Genomic DNA, 19,782 nt, shown 5'->3' with positions numbered 1-19,782 from the left:
TTTTCCCTTTTTGTTAGTATGTCTTTTAAGGACTTATCATTTCTCCCACATTTCCCCGTTTAACTTTCCCTTGAGTTGTACACATCGAGGCCACTCACAGCCCCAGAGTAGCAGTAATTTACTTCCTAGAAAGAGAAGGGTTCTGCAGAAACTATCATCAACACGCTGCTGAAACGCAACCCGGGTACACCCCCCCCGACTGTACCAGCGGCAACCTTTTGACATTTTAATGGCAATTTTGGATGAGATCATTTTCAAATTTCATTTTTAACCTATTAAAACTAATTTTATTAGGCATGTCTATGGGAGGCTTGGTGCTGAATGTTTTATAGATGCTATATCAGTTATTCTTACAATAATTATTCAAAACAGAAACTATTATTGGCTGCATTTTAAAGATAAATAAAAAGACACAGGGCTTCCCTGGTGGCGCAGTGGTTAAGAGTCCACCTGCCGATGCAGGGGACACGGGTTCGTGCCCCGGTCCAGGAAGATCCCACATGCCACGGAGCGGCTGGGCCTGTGAGCCATGGCCGCTGGGCCTGCGCGTCCGGAGCCTGTGCTCCGCAGCGGGAGAGGCCACAACGGTGAGAGGCCCGTGTACTGAAAAATAAATAAATAAATAAATAAATAAATAAAAAGACACAGAAAGGTTGAGTATATTCACCCAGCTAGTAAGTGACTAATCTCAAATTTAATTCAAGGCTAACCTTGATTTTTAGGAAAGTAATTGATCCCTCTATATTGTTTTTATAACTAGCCACCAACAACTTATACCTGTTACTTCAAATTATTTTTGTTGGTTCTCTTGCTTTCTTTTATAGACGATCATATTAATTCCAACTGTTGATAAACTTGCTTCTACCTTCTTAATATTTATCTTACTAATGTCCTTTTGAACGAATAGAGCTTTGATAAATTAAAAGCAGTAATGTGTTTTAAAACTCATTTTATGTTGTTAACAGAAATAAAAGACAAGTGTCCTGGGGACAGGGTGTCCTCTACATTTCCAAATCAAAAATATTTTGCTAAATTTGTTTGCCAAACCCCGAACACCTAGGAGTCCCCCAACTTTTTTTTAAAAATAGGACACGGCTACCACCATATAATTGTCCCAACCTCATTTTGTAGACATTTCCTGATGCTTGGTTTGTAAAGGCAAACTCTGAGCTGCTCAGGGCCGTATGGCAGGGAAAGGTGTTTGGGGTTCAGGTCAACCACCCTTCCCACCCAGGACACCACACTGGGCTCATGGTTTCCCTCCAGACGCCTCGCACAAACCAAAGGACACGAGTCTGGAGGCCAAGTTCTGAGTGAGCAGGTTCAGTCTCCAAGGGCACATGATTAAAAGGTGACTTAAATTTTCCAATTAGTCCTTCAGCCTCTTTTCCCTCAAATTCATAGATTGCGACATTGAAATTGAGGCCCTGCATGGTGGTAGCTCCTTTGAATGAAACGATGATTCACAAGACCCAAGGCATTGAGCCAATTGGCCTCTTCTTAGGTAGTCACCACCTACCTCCTATAAGCCAGGGAGAGCAGGGGAGAGCACCCGAATGTCAAGAAGGAGTATATCTGCCCTCAAAGGCAAAGCAGGTAGGAGAGAGAAATGACATCAGCCAGAGACGATTCCAACAATTCATCAAGGTCACTCTGTGGTTGATTGAACTTGAACGGTTTTCCCCAATGATTATGTACATGTGTGTTGAGTAATTAGACTGAGATTCCAGAATCTTTGTCACCCATTGCCAAAGTATTCCAGCATATTTCCTTGAAGACCTTTCTCAAATCTGTGTGTTAAGTGTTTCTACAACAGCAAAAAGGTGAAATGAGTTTATGTAGAGTTTTGGAAAGAAGAAATCATTGTTTTCTTTCTCATTAAACTTTGTTGAGAGACACAGGATGAGAATAATATCATGCAAACCTCCCCCCTGCCAAAAAAAAAATTCCCACTATGAGTTGAGCACCTATTTAAAGATAAGAGGTTTATACAACAATCCACTAACGTGATCAAAAATATATCCATTTTACAGATGTGGAAGTAGAGAAAATGGAAGCACAGTAAGGTTCATATATAACTATAACTATAACCATAACCATAACTATGACTATAAACTATAAGTATATATATACATATAATACCATAATAGGTTGTCTATCATTTATTAGTCTCGAAACAAACAATGTATACAGTGTCAATACTGGCCCACATGGCAACAATCTCCCTATGATAGGAGAAACTATGATTTGTAAACAAATGTATGTAACAGAGTATTTTCATTCTATAGGACAAAAGGGCAATAAGGGAAGTACTCAGCTCTTTCACTGAAAGTTCCAAGACTAGGAACAGTACTTATTCATCTAAAAGTAGGTTATCTGACCACACTCTTTGAGAGATCAGAAAAGACAAGGAAAGCTTCAGAATAAACCAGAAAGACAGAGGGCAAAACCACCAGGCCAGGGAGCAGGAAAGCCATGTGAAGAGCTTAAGAGATGTGAATATACGGATGAGTGACGAAATACATGCAGCCATGCGATTTATATAGGGGAAATAATTTTCAAAGAAATTAAATATAGAAGTGGCTTGTCTTGGGTTAAGGAATAACAGAAAGCCCAAATTAAAGAGCATTTCATTAGCTTTTTAAGTGGAGTGACTCAATAAATTACTTGATTTAAAAACACAGACATCCAATTAACCCCACTCCTGAGATTGACAGTTGAAGAACCATTCATCTTAGAAGGGCTATTTCCCTCCAGGCTTCTGGACCAGATCCTCAGTCAGGAGTGTGAGCACATGCGTGTGTTTCAGTGTGGTGTGTACATTCACATACACGCTCAGACACACCTAGGATGTTAAACTGACCTGTCTTCAACAATGGGCTACTGATTGCAAGTCCCCAAGGCAAGTGGATGAAAGTGAATTCGTTGCTGGGAACAAGGGCACAGGAGTGGGTGAGAGAGGCTGAATGTCCACACTGCGTCCCTCCAGCCCCTGCCTCTGCGGTTTCTCTCTCCCCGCAGAGCCCAGTTACCTGCGGAAATCGTCCGGCTCCGCTGCGAGCACTAGGCTGGCTCCCGGAGCCCCTACGTAGGCCAAGTGGAGCCGGAGGGTTGATCTTCCAGCCCCCGTGCACAGTCTTCCTTTCACCACCTTCCGTTTATACAAAGACGGGCTTATCCCTTTTTTTTTTTTTTTCTGTTGCCTTTGCAATGAAAAGCTCTCCACGCGCAGCCTAATAAAGTTCTATGCCCACCCCACCCCCGTCCCCAAATCCCTGCCAAAAAAAAGAAAGAAGGGAGACTTAAACCTGGAACTCATTTAGCTAAAGGGACTTTAGTTAACAAGAAAGTTACCCATCATGAACTGCAGGTAACACCTCCCGTGATCCTAAATCCATTACCTGGAGACTTAGCCCAGGCTGAGTTTGATTTTATGAACTGTGAGGGTGCAATGTTGAAAGTCTGCAAATTGGACATAAATTGGACGCAAAAGACGGGGGAAGCCGAGTGATTTTCTTTCTAATAGTGTAGCAGGCTTTGGCTCTTACCAGAGATGCCTGTGATCTGGAACAGGGACAAGGATGAGTGCCTGAGTCTGTACCTCTCTCAATCCAGGATTTCCCTCCTGGCAAAAAGGGTTTTCTCCGACTCAAGCCAGCTCTATCTATAACTGCCTCGTACATTACCAGGTGAATTGCTCTTAATCACAATGAAGTATTTGACCAAGGAATGTGCGTGCGCGTGCACAAACACGCGCACGCGCTATTCTGAGATCAGTAGCAGAAAATGAGTTTTCTTCTACACCTTGTCCCTTACTGGTAACAGTGTCCTCTGATGCTTTGACTGGATCCATTTTCATCTGGCCCCCTTGGCATCCTTTTACAATCCTAGGGAGGACAGCTTATGTCATGAATAATGCAGTCATTGGTTTATGGGTTTTAAGGAAAACGAAGAACACTTTCAGATTCATTGTTATCTTCTCCTCTCAATTTAATTAAATATTTACTTGTTTTTACTGTTTTCACTTATTAATTCAGTTATTTTTACATTGTGAAAGCATCTGAAGATGATCCAGAGACCAAAATCTGGGAAGGCACACGTGTTATAACAGAAGTGGAAGGCCAGGTATAACAAATCCTATCATCAAGATGAAACATGAAAATACAGAGGAGGGAAGATTAAACCAACTGGGGATAGAAAAAAAAGTGAAAATCTGGGCTTCAAAAATCGCACTGTGATTCACCACATGGACAGTAGTTTTGGTCTAGGGTGGAGAGTAGAGGTAGGTACCCCAGACAGAAGAAGGGGTTTTAGAAAAAACAGTAGCAGAAAAGTTTATGAAATGGCCATTTGAGTGACATGGGAAGGGTCTGCTATACTTGGAGGAGGAGAGGAAAGACGGACTGAAGTCTGAAAGTGGCCAAATCCAGGCTGGATGGTTTGAGCTCTCTTCCACATAGAAGTTTCTGGGGAATTCCCTGGTGGCCCAATGGTTAGGACACCACACTCTAACTTCTGAGGACCTGGGTTCAATCTCTGGTCAGGGAACTAAGATCTCACAAGCCATACGGTGTGGCCAAAGTAAACAAACAATAGAAGTTTCTGGAATATTTTGAACATGGGAAGTGTACCATGAACGTGTGTGTAAAAATTTGCTCAAATGAACAATAATAGCATATATCTCAGTGTCTCAAATGCATAAATTAATTACAGTTCATTCAAATGATGGCATACTATACAACATTTTAAACAAAAAAATTGATCAAACATTTAAAAAATGTAAATGTTTTGAAATTTGTGTATCACATACTATTATTAAAATTCAAAAACAAAAACAAAAGCATTAATGGATTCACATATGTCAATTCCCTGATGATCATTACCTATGGGGAAGTAGAAAGGAAAAGAGATATATGTGTAAAGTTTTATTTTTTAAACAGAAAAAGTATAAAATGGGAATCTCAAGCAAATATGGCAAAATATTAACATCTCTTTTATCTGGGTCATAGGTACTTGGATGTTAGCAGTGTCTGAATTTTCCATAGGATTTACATATTTTGTCATTTTTAAAGGGCCAATTCCCCTCTCTCTTTCCCTCCACACACTCACTCAATACTTCAGCTCCAACTACAGCTGCCTCAAGTATTTCTCACAGTCTTGGGGAGCATTTCACACTTGTCCACAAATAAATGTGGTCGGTCCCCAGGGCGCGTCCCTCGCGTAGTGCTGGCCCTACAGGAGGGCCCCGGGCCGCCTACCAGAGTCAGCTTGTGCCTCACTAACTGCCAGCACAGGGCAAGGTGTCTCCTTCTCTCTTACAGCACTTTTTTAGAGAAAATCTATCCTGAAGAGCACTGTAAATTCTACGGGTAGAAACACATTTTGGACCCTGTGGATTGCAGAGCAGTGAGGGCAAGTACCCTTTACCCTTTGTGTTGCCCACAGTTTGCAGCACACCAGTTACTGAGGGTTTGGCTCTTAAGGTATACAGGAACTTTAGTCTAATATTTCTCCTTGCTTTAGCCCCACAGCTTTCCTCTGCATGGAAACTCGAAATCCAGTAGAATAATCATAGGCCCCTGGATGAACGCAGAATCATCCCTCACCTCTGACAACTCAGGTTTTATTACTCGATCAAGCTTTCCTTTTAATTCTCCTTTTCCCTCAAGATGGCTTTCTCCCAAAGGCTCCCTGAGCTCTCCTACAGATAAACATCTTGTCGTAACCGTCCATCAGTTTAAACGCCAAGCCCAGACAGAGTTGAGGCTCAAACTGGGTTCTCTACTACACCAGGAAGTTTATTCTGGCAGGAGAATGTGGGCCAGGCTGGAAACAGGAAGAGGCTGGAGTCAGGGAGACCAAGGAAGAAGGCAGCTACTGCAAGCGCACAGGCTAACTTCTACTTTCACATGTAATCATTTACAGTGGTCTTCTTTCGTGCTGTGTTGTGGATGCTCTACAGAATATATATTATAAGTTTATGCGTGGCAGTGGTATTTTCTCTAGTGCTTCAAGCCTGAAAATCAGCATATTGAAAAATTGAGTCTTACAAATATCTCATTAGGTCACCTGACTCTACCTAATTTGCAGCGGTGGCCCTAAAACAAATCTCTCAGGGAGATAAAGGAGGGATGAGGAAGGGGAAAGAAAAGGTCAAATAATCAGCTTTGCAAACATTTGATGAGCATTACCTTTAAATATGCCTTTCTATATTTAACACTCTTACCTCTTTAATATGCCCAGAATTACTACTTATAAAACCAGCTGTGCAAAAGCAAATAAACAAACAGAAACAGCTATGGAACATACGTAGAATCACTGATCAGGCTACCTTCTCTTATCATTTATTAAAATTTTGAGTTCTAAAAGCAAACTGCCTACAGATCTTACAGTGGAGGCTTGTTGATCATGAATGGTTATTGGCATGGTACCAAGAGGATGAAGACAAGATAAGAAATAAGCAGCAGTTCAATATTGCCTTGAAGTAGATAAACAGCTTTGTTTGATTAGTTACCATTATTACAAAAGCTAGTGTTTTAAGTGAGCACCATTTTTTTTTCCAGTATCATTTGCGGATGTGTTATGTTTCTATAGCTTCGGATGTTCACAGAATTTGCCTGCAAATTTGGGTAGCCAGGGTATGTCAGAAGGAAAAATAAGTCAGCCACCGAATAGAATACCACACAGCATATATCTGAAAGTTCTCTGCATTTTGTTAAGTGAGGGGTAAAAATTCAATCTTGGTGGGACAGGCCAAGAAGAATAAACTTTCATCCAGAATGTAAGTTTTCAAATACTCACAGTAGGAAAGATAGGAACGGACAAGACAGGACCATGCTGTTAATTCCAGTCTTAGGCATATTTATGCCGAGAGAACAAGCCAAATAACTCTATGCCCGCATTCAGCTAATTGCTATAAAGCAGAATACGAGAGAAGACCTTTTAGAAGTTTTCAATTACTGTCATTACGACCGCTACAAAACACAACAAAACAACATTTCAAAATGGTTTTCCCACGTCATTTGCCATCGTAACGTTTTAGGGAGGGCCCAGGTGTCCAATAGATGTGTTTTATTTTTAAACCTTAGAAAAATGTAAGAACTTCCTTCTATAAAACATGGAATGAGAATAACCCTCCTTCACTTCTCCCTTTGACGTTGACATAGCCACGTCAATCAGGAAAGATGAATTACTGCTGACATCTTCATGGGGAAGCAAGAGAAATCAACTCTGACAACAATATGATTCATCTGAATTTCTCTGTGTTCCAAACACAGTTGGAAGCAAAAGTAGAACCAGGAGCATGGGATTCTACAGTTCATTTATAACCTAACTAGAAATCTATTCTGCTCACCTCTCCCCTCTCTCCTGCCCCAAATAAAATAGCATTCCATCCTTACGTGAGGGAACTTTAAGGAATTAACTGTTATGGGAGGTCAACATTGTAAATAATTGAATTAAGCTTCTTAACAAGCACTGGATAATTGTCTAAACGACTGCCAGCTACAATAATGATAAAAGTGAAATTGAGTCTTCTGCTGCGGGGTGTAAGCTGAGTAGCAGCAGGGCCTGGGAAGGCATTTCCCTCTGTGTATTTATTTATTATATATACTGGACCCTCCCATTGCAGGAAAAGCCTGAGGGCACAGTTAGGGATGGCTAAATGTTGTGGCATGGGCATTTTTAATCCATCTATTTATTTTTCTTTCTGCATCTTACAAGGACATGTAAATACAGGAAAAGCTACCAGTCAGCAGTAGTTGTGTTGCTTAAGCTGCATTATGGGCTGTTGTGTATACATGTGGATTTTTCATTACCCTAAGAACTCTAGGGACGAAACTCCATGACCATACTGTGTATCTGACTGGGATGTTACTGGGTTTTTATTGTCGCACTGCAAGCCGTACTTTCTGGCTGAAAGAAGAGAAGAAAACTTAAAAAGTCAAACATGAACGTCTGTAAAAAAGAAAAGATAAGCTGTTCTCCTGACTTCATCCTCTGTTTTCCACCCATACATTTTGATCGCTTTAGACAATATGAAGGTATTGTGTAATTTTCATTTTATGGCTATAGAACAGAGCATATGAAATTGTAATACATCATGATAGGACGATAATGACCAGGCACTGCATGCCCTCACAGGAGAGGCCCCAAGAGCATTCAGGTGAAGAAAAGCCTTCTCTGAGGTTAGGTAATTTTACAAGCAGGATTTATTATACTTACTGGACCTCCAAATGCAGGAAAGGCTTACTGTCAGGGCAGAAGCCAGCTGTGTGTTCAGTCTTAGTGGGACAGGCTCTCCAGTGGGTACTCTGACCTTCATCATGGTGTAGAGTTTAAAAGGGAGGTCCCTCAGAGGATGCCTAAGAGCACACTGTCCTCTTGGGACTGTGGGAATTTATTAGAAAAAAAAAAAAGACAATCATAGAGGTTGCCAGAGCACCAAAGTAGCAGAGTTTAAACTAGAGTTTAGAACTCTGATGGCCACCATGCTTTGGAACATTGTCAGATATCTGTGATGACACAAGTGCAAGCTCCCAAAACTAAGAAAATCATGCTAATTTCTCCTTATGATTTTCTACTGCCCAACCTGATTCTCATTTCTACAAAGGGAATCACCAAATGCTAAAATCACCCCCAATAGAGCATTTATTGGTTTTTTTCTGATTAAAGAGTAATTACATAATTTAAATATAATTTTGGGGCGAATTGCCTAAAATAATATTTTCAAAGATCAACGCTAACAGTGGTTGGAAACACATGTATGCACAAGTCTCATGGTGACCTTCACATACTCTCTATTCCTCAAAAATAGATCAAACTCTATAATCTGTTTCAAAACATCTTTCAAATTAATTCTATGTTATGAGCATTTCCCTATATCATAAAATACTTTTCTGTAACATGGATTTTTACTATGAATATTATTTGATTTAGTTAACCAGCTATACTTTTTGATTAGTATGACTTGTAGCTTTTCTGAACATGCTTGTGTTCTACTACTCGCATTACTACTGTTATTTCCTGGAAAAATATAATCTAGAATGTGGATTACGGAATCAAGCTTTTGTAAGGCCTTTGATGAATACTGCAAAATTACCCTCTAGAAATATTTTGTCCCTTTTACCCCAGAGTGGACCCCTCCTTTTAAGATGCTGGTGTTTTTTGGTTTGTTTGGTTTAATTTTTTTCTTATTTTTTTAGCAACATGGACAATTTAAGTTATAAAACTTACAAAGAATCAATATGTGAAATGAAACGTGTATCCATCAGCAGTTTTTCTGTGGCTGTTCCTTACCTGATCTCACAATTTTACTCTGTGAGACATCCTCTACTAAGGGAACCAATAGTTAGGGTACATCTAATAACTGTCCAAAGATAGAGAAACGTATGTTCTCATCTCCACTCATTCACACACCACTCTTGAGTTAAAACTCAATAACTGTTTCTCAGTCTCCTGCTTTCTAGACTACATACACCTAACCATTTGTCTTTATCACATGAAAACTACTCAATTTCTTTCCTTATTTTTCTGGACCTTTTTTAGACATTGCCAGCACTGCTATGACTTTTGTTCTGAAGACTAGTATGTACAAGGTACATGACCCACCTGTTCATTAAGAATTATGAAGGAATTATTAATTATCTGGAACTGAATTATTGGAATTAAAGATTATTCATGGGCATTTTGCTTTTAAATTCATAGTTACATTTTCATTCATTCAATTAATTATGCACTTTGTGGAAACAAATGGGATATTTACTTAAGGTTAGACTAGCACGTGGAAAAATCTTCAAAAGCCAAAATAAGTATCTCTTGTAGGGAAATCGTGAAGGAGCCAGGTGTGCAAAAGATTGCTTTTCTTCAGGTTGGTGTTTTGGAACAGTCAATTTTGGAAGTGACATAAATAATTCCATCTATGGAAATAAAGAGAGACAAGCTAAAAACGAAGGCAAAATGAGATGACTTTTCCTCATTAAACTTCATGATATGAATCATTAGATTAAGAACTGAGAAATTCTACATATCACATCACTGCCATCATGTTAAAATAAGAGTCTCCAAAGGCCAAATGGACACAGTTTGAGGATTATTCTCTCTCTAGTTTAACTGTGCCATCTTTTGCCTCCCTCCTTTTTTTTAACCCATCAGTGCAAATCACTGTTAATTGACTGTGTGAACTGTCACGTGGCAGCTGGGTCAAGACTATCCCTCCCGTTGGAACGAGTGTATACAAAGGGCGGTGAACGGTGACAAAGAAGACAAGATATTTCTACTTTCCGTTCTGTGATGGAGGGTACCTCACAGAATGGAGAAAACGGACATTTTAGTTGTCTTCTTGTGAGAGGGGTCAATGTGGGTAGACTTCTTTCCTTTCCCCTCAAATACTAGCTTGCATCTCTGAATACTAGAGCATTATTTGCAGATTAATTTATTTTGTAGATTTTTGAATCTGGTGTGTTTTCTTTTTGCAGTGTTGCTTTAGGAGAGATCAAACAGAGAAAGGAAAGAAAAAGAAAAAAATTCTCATTTGGGTGAGTAACAGAATTAACACACACTGGACCCTTTGATAAGTGGGAGCACGGTTCATTCAGAGCCAAGTCCCCTAGAATTTTGAAAAGGAGAAGAGAAACACTAAGATGTTTCCGTTTGACTTTTGGTAGCATGTTAATTTTTGGTTTATAATTAATTTACGACCACTAACATTCTATGTGGGGGAAGAAAACCAATATTACCCCACAGCATCTCAATTCTCCTGTGGAAGCACATCCAAAATAAATGCTGTCCCTTGATACTGTACCATGAAATACATTTCTAAGAAACCCTTGGAGCCTTTTCCCTGAATTTCCGACAATGTCTGCTCAAGAAACTCTTCAATGAAACCACACAGGTACAGCCTCAGGAAGGAAAAAAAATAAAACAAAACTACAGCTCCAGAGAGTATTTTCCAGCCAGTTAGCTGGATGTATTCACATTTTTCATATTAACATTTTATTAAACATTTCATCCCAAGAAATGTTTGGGATTGCATCCATAGCATAGGGATTTCTTCCAATATTTTTGACATATTTTTCTGAGACTGCATCCTGATTTCTGCCTGCCTTTGTCTCTATGTCTCTCTCTGTATTTCTCTTTGTCTCTCTCTCTCTCTATCTGTGGCTCCCTCTTTTAAATCGGTGTCTCCTATATACCATAGAAGGGAGACCTTTCTTTAAACCAGGCAGCAGACTCACCCACATTTCACGATCTTAGAGCATTTATCTTAGTTCTTTACTAGGTCATTTAAATAAATTATTTAACAACACTGAGTCTATTGTTATTACAAATTTTTTACATAGATCTGAATTAGGAAAACCTATCATTTAATAGAAGCAATTATATAGGGAAAGGGGGCTTCCCTGGTGGCGCAGTGGTTGGGAGTCCGCCTGCCGATGCAGGGGACGCGGGTTCGTGCCCTGGTCCGGGAGGATCCCACATGCTGTGGAGTGGCCAGGCCCATGAGCCATGGCCGCTGAGCCTGCGCGTCCAGAGCCTGTGCTCCGCAACAGGAGAGGCCCGCGTCACACTGCTAAAGTTGTGTTTCAAGGTCAAAGTCATCTCTTGCCTGATAACTTTCTGATAACTTTCTAACTGGTCTCTCCAGTTACCTAATCTTACCTTTCCATCCTTACCTCACTATTCTCTCCACACAGCAACATGAACGATTCTTTCCAAATTGTGACCCTTCTCACACTCTTCCTCTGCTTGAAACCTTCTAATTGTTGGCAACCAGATTATCCAAAAACCTCAGCATGGATTACAAATTCCTAGATGATCTGACACTTGCCTACCTATCTGACCTCTACTATCTCCATTCTTCCCATGTTCCCACTGTAGCATATGTTACACTGCTTCCCTTCTGTCTCAATGTTGACATACTGATTGCTGTCTCAGGACTTCCATTTGCTATTTCTCTGCTGAGGGCACTTTATTCTCTGAAATTTCCTGGGCTTCCCATCAATGAAGTCACAGATCCTAAGTAACCTCTTGGGTGACGCCTTTCCTGATCACCTCAGCTAAAATGGACATCGTATCTCTATCACACTACCCTGTTTTTTTTTTTCCTTCTTCTTCTTCTTTATAATACTATCAAAACTGGAGTTATATTACTCATTTTGCATTCATTTTTAGGATTTTCCCTTGAACCCAACTAGAATGCAGGCTATTAGAATGCTTTGCTCACTGTTGCATCCCAAAGCCTAGTAAGGAAAATATTATTTTAATTTTTTTTAACTCATTAAATTTGTTCACTGGACTAGCGACACCCACCTCCATTGAGATACAAACTGCCAAGCACGTTTACAAATTCCAGAAAACTTTACAAATTCCAGAAAACTTTCATGCACACTCAGCTGATGACAGCTAAATGATGAATAACAAGCCAGCCCACTGCTTCAGACAGTTTTCCATAGATTAATACAGGACATCTCTACCTCAGAGGGAAGACGGTGCTGGGTCAGACACTGGGACCGTCCGGTCAAGTCCAGCCAAGGTACCTGGATTTCCTTCATTCACGGTGCAGCAATGATGAGAGTGCCTACCAGTGGGGGACCTCCGTGCCTTTGGGGTCCTTGGAAAGCAACTGGGTCCTATGAAAGGCTTCTCTGTCCCTCCTTTCCTGAGTGTCAATCTTTAATTTAGAAGAAAAGAAAATTACAGCTCTCTTATTTGGCTGTATTAAAATTTATGGAGCAGCGTGGTTTCCAGGCTGCTGCTACTGCCGGGCACTGCTCTGATGATGAATGACTGCGACATGTCACCAGTGTAGCCGGGCTCTGATGATGCATTGCAGCAACAAGTCATTCGTCATACATCACTGCCTCAACAGCTGCCCCCATCCAGGCCTCGCCTGTACACTCCGGCAGGGAGCCCTGGCTCAGAACAAGTCTGTGTTCCTGCTGTACCCCACACGACCACCACATTTACCACATATTTCTTACCATTAGCGGGAGGGAAGAAAGATAGTTTTCAGTAGCGAACCCCACTGGAGCATCTTAAGACTTTTAAAAGTAAAGGGTCCATATATGCTGATGCCATAAGATATTAGCAAAAGATAATTATAGGAAGGTACTTTATGCTTTTAGAATGCCACACTAATACAGGAATTGGACCATTCATTCTCTGACAGCCATTCTTCTAAGGGTTTTACAGGTATTAACTAATTTAATCCTCTAATAGTCCTATAAGTAAGATAGTACTATTATCACTCATTTTATAGATAAGCAAAATGTGGTACAGCGAGATTAATTTGCCCAATGTCACCCAGCTAAGTAGGATAAACAGTACCTAGATCAAGGCAGCCTAGATCTGAAACCTTTGGTCTCAACCACTGTGTCGTGCTGTATAGACTTTCATGTACGATCCTACTGGTTCTCAGAGGCTTGTATTGACCCCTGGCTTCTAGGGCCAAATAAACACAGAGACAGTCAGGACTTTTATTCAATTGTTGTAATTTGCTTGTTACTAAGAACCATTATCATTGATGATAACACCAATTTAACAACTGCTCGTTAGATTCCGGGGCAGGTACTAGGTGCTTTGCTCATACTATTTAGGAGTTCCCACCTTGCCATGTATTGTTCTATTTCCTTTCATTTTCAACTAGATGGGTCTCAAAGTACACTAAAAACTTTTAAAGATGTTTCCAAAGAAGGCACTTGAAAGGGGAATAAAGAGGGAAGACCAGATCAGGGACAGCTATAAATTGAAAAAGTGAATGGGTGACTGGAAATAATTTCTGTAGGATAGTTGAAATGCCATTTGTCCATATTTTAAATAAATCAACTGTTACAACCAATTCAAATGTCACTAAAACAGAATCTATAGCGTATGCCTGCTTTTTTGTTCCAACTGAAAATTAAAGTTTGATGGGAGGGAAAAATCACTCTACAGATTCAGATTCTTTATAATTCTTAGCATCCAATTCAAACAGGTTGGTTCAAGAAAGAAAAAAATGGTATATTGGATTTGCTTAAAATTAAAAACTTCTGCTTTGTGAATTACACTGCTAAGAGAATAAAGATAAACTAAAGACAGGCTTCTATTTGTAAAATACATATTTGATTAAGAATGTGTATGCAAAATATACAAAGAACTCTTAACCTCAACAATAAGAAAATAAATAATCCAGTTTTAAAAATGGGTATGCATATGGCTCATTCGCTTTGTTGTGCAACAGAAACTTAACATGGTACTGTGAAGCAATTATACTCCAATAAAGATCTATTTTAAAAAAAGCCCCCCAAAATGGGCCAAAGATCTGAACAGACACCTTACCAAAGAGATATACAGGTGGAAAATAACTATGAAAATATACTCAGCATCATTTGTCATTAGAGAAATGTAAATTAAAATACAACAAGATACACTGCACTCATATTAGAGTGGTTAAAATTAAAAAACAAAAAACAAAAAACTGATGATACCAATGCTGTTAAGGATGAAGAACAATAGAAACTCTCATTTATTGCTGGTTGACATGCAAAATGGTACAGCCACTTTGGAAGATAATTTGGCAATTTCTTACAAAGCTAAACATAATCTTAACCTATAGTCCAGGAATCATGCTCCTAAGTAATTGCCCAACTGATTTAAAGCTTGTATCTATATAAAACAAGCACGTGCATGGGTATAGTAGGTTTCTTCATTCAGTGGAATTATACATCCATATAAGGGAATACTATTCAGTAAGGAAAAAGAAGATGCTATCAAACCACTCAAAGACAGAGATGACTTTTTTTTTCCTCTTGTAATAAGGATTTTATCAAATGTAGTTCTCCCTTTTTCCTCTTACACAGACTTTCAAGTAAAAATTTGATTTGCATTTGGGTGCAACTAAATTACCCAAGATAAAAAAATTTTTTAATACAGCAGGTTCTTATTAGTTATCTATTTTATACACATCAGTGTATACATGTCAATCCCAATCTCCCAATTCATCCCACCACTACCCCCCCAACCTCTTTCTCCCCTTGCTGTCCATAGTTTGTCCTCTACATCTGTGATAGAGATGACTTTAAATGTAAATTGCTAAGTGAAGAATCCCAATCTGTAAAGGTTACACACTGTATGTTTCCATTTATATGATGTTCTAGAAATGACAAAGCTAAAAAGACAGTGAACTAAGTGAATTATGTCAGACAGAGAAAGACAAATATCATATGATATAGCTTATATGTGGAATCTGAAAAAAAATGATACTTATTCACAAAACAGTAACAGACTCACAGACTTAGAGAATGAACTTATGGTTACCAGGGGTTAAGGTCAGGAGGGAGGGATATATTGGCAGTTTGGGATTGACATGTACACACTGCTATATTTAAAATAGATAACAAACAAGAACCTACTGTAGAGCACAGGGAACTCTGCTCAATACTCTGTAATAATCTAAACGGAAAAAGAATTTTAAAAAGAATAGATACATGTACATGTATAAGTGAATCACCTTGCTCTACACCTGAAACTAACACAACATTGTTAATCAACTATAGTCCAATATACAATAAAAAATAGAAAAAAAAGAGACAGTGAACATATCAGTAGTTGCTAAGGGGTGGCAGTATGTGTTGAAGCACAGAGGGTTTTTTTACGGCAGTGAAACTATTCTGTACAATATTATAATAATGGATACAGGATGCTAAGCACTTGTCAAAACCCACAGAGCTTTCCAGCACAAAGAATGATCTTTAATAAGATTGTTTAGGAGTCTGGGTGATCTCGGGATGAAAGCAAACTGTATACCAAATGTATGAAATAACCTTACTCAAGAAGATAGAAAGAAAAAGTACTGACCTAAATAACTTTGGAAATGAGTTAAATCGTTAAGACTAAAGGCAAAAAGGACTGTTTTTAAGCACTGCCCACTAGTTGTTAATATTGGATAATATCACAAAGTACGAAAGAAATACCCATGAGTGTACACTGATATAAATGACATTAAATAAACAAGTAAATAGATAGATAAATAAATGCAGAATAGCCAAATCTTCCATGCAGAAGAATCCTAAATAATTTATTTAGATATGCCACAATCATGGAAATGGGCTATAAATCCCGCCCCCTAAGTGTGGGATATCTATTCTGACTTCCTTCCGAAGAGTACAGTATGGAAAAGGGGAAAAAAGAGTAAACTGTGGAGAAATCCGACAGACACCACCTCACACGCAGGTGATCAAGATTTTTTTTTTTTTTTGGATTTATTTTTTTTTCCTTTTTTTTTATTAGTTTCTGCTTTATAACAAAGTGAATCAGTCATACATATACATCTGTTCCCACATCCCCTCCCTCATGCATCTCCCTCCCTCCCACCCTCCCCATCCCTCCCCTCCAGGCAGTCACAAAGCACCGAGCTGATCTCCCTGTGCTCTGCGGCTGCTTCCCACTATCTATCTACCCTACGTTTGGTAGTGTATATATGTCCATGCCTCTCTTTCGCTTTGTCACAGCTTACCCTTCCCCCTCCCCATATCCTCAAGTCCATTCTCAAGTAGGTCTGTGTCTTTATTCCCGTTTTACCCCTAGGTTCTTCATGACATTTTTTTTTCTTATATTCCATATATATGTGTTAGCATACGGTATTTGTCTTTCTCTTTCTGACTTACTTCACTCTGTATGACAGACTCTAGGTCTATCCACCTCATTACAAATAGCTCAGTTTCGTTTCTTTTTATGGCTGAGTAATATTCCATTGTATATATGTGCCACATCTTCTTTATCCATTCATCCGATGATGGAAACTTAGGTTGTTTCCAGCTCCGGGCTATTGTGAATAGAGCTGCAATGAACATTTTGGTACATGTCTCTTTTTGAATTATGGTTTTCTCAGGGTATATGCCTAGTAGTGGGATTGCTGGATCATATGGTAGTTCTATTTTTAGTTTTTTAAGGAACCTCCATACTGTTCTCCATAGTGGCTGTACCAATTCACATTCCCACCAGCAGTGCAAGAGTGTTCCCTTTTCTCCACACCCTCTCCAGCATTTATTGTTTCTAGATTTCTTGATGATGGCCATTCTGACTGGTGTGAGATGATATCTCATTGTAGTTTTGATTTGCATTTCTCTAATGATTAATGATGTTGAGCATTCTTTCATGTGTTTGTTGGCAGTCTGTATATCTTCTTTGGAGAAATGCCTATTTAAGTCTTCTGCCCATTTTTGGATTGGGTTGTTTGGTTTTTTGCTATTGAGCTGCATGAGCTGTTTATAAATTTTGGAGATTAATCCTTTGTCAGTTGCTTCATTTGCAAATATTTTCTCCCATTCTGAGGGTTGTCTTTTGGTCTTGTTTATGGTTTCCTTTACTGTGCAAAAGCTTTGAAGTTTCATTAGGTCCCATGTGTTTATCTTTGTTTTTATTTCCATTTCTCTAGGAGGTGGGTCCAAAAGGATCTTGCTGTGATTTATGTCATAGAGTGTTCTACCTATGTTTTCCTCTAAGAGTTTGATAGTTTCTGGCCTTACATTTAAGTCTTTAATCCATTTTGAGCTTATTTTTGTGTATGGTGTTAGGGAATGATCTAATCTCATACTTTTACATGTCCCTGTCCAGTTTTCCCAGCACCACTTATTGAAGAGGCTGTCCTTTCTCCACTGTACATTCCTGCCTCCTTTATCAAAGATAAGTTGGCCATATGTGCGTGGGTTTATCTCTGGGCTTTCTATCCTGTTCCACTGATCTATCTTTCTGTTTTTATGCCAGTACCACACTGTCTTAATTACTGTAGCTTTGTAGTATAGTCTGAAGTCAGGGAGCCTGATTCCTCCAGCTCCTTTTTTCGTTCTCAAGATTGCTTTGGCTATTCGGGGTCTTTTGTTTTTCCAAACAAATTTTGAAATTTTTTGTTCTAGTTCTGTGAAAAATGCCAGTCGTAGTTTGATAGGGATTGCATTGAATCTGTAGATTGCTTTGGGTAGTAGAGTCATTTTCACAATATTGATTCTTCCAATCCAGGAGCATGGTATATCTCTCCATCTATTTGTATCATCTTTAATTTCTTTCATCAGTGTCTTATAATTTTCTGCATACAGGTCTTTTGTCTCCTTAGGTAGGTTTATTCCTAGATATTTTATTCTTTTTGTTGCAATGGTAAATGGGAGTGTTTTCTTGATTTCATTTTCAGATTTTTCATCATTAGTGTACAGGAATGCCAGAGATTTCTGTACATTAATTTTGTAACCTGCTACTTTACCAAATTCATTGATTAGCTCTAGTAGTTTTTCGGTAGCATCTTTAGGATTCTCTATGTATAGTATCATGTCATCTGCAAACAATGACAGCTTTACTTCTTCTTTTCCGATTTGGATTCCTTTTATTTCCTTTTCTTCTCTGATTGCTGTGGCTAAAACTTCCAAAACTAGGTTGAATAAGAGTGGTGAGAGTGGGCAGCCTTGTCTTGTTCCTGATCTTAGTGGAAATGGTTTCAGTTTCTCACCATTGAGGACAATGTTGGCTGTGGGTTTGTCATATATGGCCTTTATTATGTTGAGGAAAGATCCCTCTATGCCTACTTTCTGCAGGGTTTTTATCATAAAAGGGTGTTGAATTTTGTCGAAAGCTTTCTCTGCATCTATTGAGATGATCATATGGTTTTTCTCCTTCAACTTGTTAATATGGTGTATCACATTGATTGATTTGCGTATATTGAAGAATCCTTGCATTCCTGGAATAAACCCCACTTGATCATGGTGTATGATCCTTTTAATGTGCTGTTGGATTCTGTTTGCTAGTATTTTGTTGAGGATTTTTGCATCTATGTTCATCAGTGATATTGGCCTGTAGTTTTCTTTCTTTGTGACATCCTTGCCTGGTTTTGGTATCAAGGTGATGGTGGCCTCATAGAATGAGTTTGGGAGTGTTCCTTCCTCAGAAATTGTTTGGAAGAGTTTGAGAAGGATGGGTGTTAGCTCTTCTCTAAATGTTTGATAGAATTCGCCTGTGAAGCCATCTGGTCCTGGGCTTTTGTTTGATGGAAGATTTTTAATCACAGTTTCAATTTCAGTGCTTGTGATTGGTCTATTCATATTTTCTATTTCTTCCTGAGTCAGTCTTGGCAGGTTGTGCATTTCTAAGAATTTGTCCATTTCTTCCAGGTTGTCCATTTTATTGGCATAGAGTTGCTTGTAGTAATCTCTCATGATCTTTTGTATTTCTGCAGTGTCAGTTGTTACTTCTCCTTTTTCATTTCTAATTCTATTGATTTGAGTCTTCTCCCTTCTTTTCTTGATGAGTCTGGCTAATGGTTTGTCAATTTTGTTTATCTTCTCAAAGAACCAGCTTTTAGTTTGGTTGATCTTTGCTATCGTTTCCTTCATTTCTTTTTCATTTATTTCTGATCTGATCTTTATGATTTCTTTCCTTCTGCTAGCTTTGGGGGTTTTTTGTTCTTCTTTCTCTAATTGCTTTAGGTGCAGCGTCAGGTTGTTTGCTCGAAATGTTTCCTGTTTCTTAAGGTGGGATTGTATTGCTATAAACTTCCCCCTTAGAACTGCTTTTGCTGCATCCCATAGGTTTTGGGTTGTCGTGTCTCCATTGTCATTTGTTTCTAGGTATTTTTTAATTTCCTCTCTGATTTCTTCAGTGATCACTTCGTTATTGAGTAGTGTATTGTTTAGCCTCCATGTGTTTGTATGTTTTACAGCTCTTTTCCTGTAATTGATATCTAGTCTCATAGCATTGTGGTCAGAAAAGATACTTGATACAATTTCAATTTTCTTAAATTTACCAAGGCTTGATTTGTGA

Source organism: Mesoplodon densirostris, chromosome 18 (assembly GCF_025265405.1).
Source record: "Mesoplodon densirostris isolate mMesDen1 chromosome 18, mMesDen1 primary haplotype, whole genome shotgun sequence".
NCBI classification, from domain to species: Eukaryota; Metazoa; Chordata; class Mammalia; order Artiodactyla; family Ziphiidae; genus Mesoplodon; species Mesoplodon densirostris.
Note: the sequence above shows the minus strand (reverse complement) of the source record.